Genomic DNA, 472 nt, shown 5'->3' with positions numbered 1-472 from the left:
CCCGGTTATTATTCCCCCTCCCCCGGCACTCCCCGCCCTGCTGTCCGGTTATTATTCCCCCTCCCCCGGCACTCCCCCTGCCTCAGGTCCGGTTATTATTCCCCCTCCCCCGGCACACCCCCTGTCTCAGGTCCGGTTATTATTACCCCTCCCCCGGCACTCCCCGCCCTGCTGTCCGATTATTATTCCCCCTCCCCCGGCACTCCCCGCCCTGCTGTCCGGTTATTATTCCCCCTCCCCCGGCACTCCCCGCCCTGCTGTCCGGTTATTATTCCCCCTCCCCCGGCACTACCCGCCCTGCTGCCCAGTTATTATTCCAACCTCCCCCGGCACTCCGCCTGCCTCAGGTCCGGTTATTATTGCCCCTCCCCCGGCACTCTCCCTGCCGCAGGTCCGGTTATTATTCCCCCTCCCCCGGCACTTCCCCTGCCTGCTGTCCGGTTATTATTCCCCCTCCCCCGGCACTCCCCCT

Source organism: Hypanus sabinus, chromosome 9, assembly GCF_030144855.1.
Source record: "Hypanus sabinus isolate sHypSab1 chromosome 9, sHypSab1.hap1, whole genome shotgun sequence".
Taxonomy (NCBI): domain Eukaryota; kingdom Metazoa; phylum Chordata; class Chondrichthyes; order Myliobatiformes; family Dasyatidae; genus Hypanus; species Hypanus sabinus.
The sequence above is the reverse complement of the archived record's forward strand: the minus strand, read 5'-3'. Positions refer to the sequence as shown.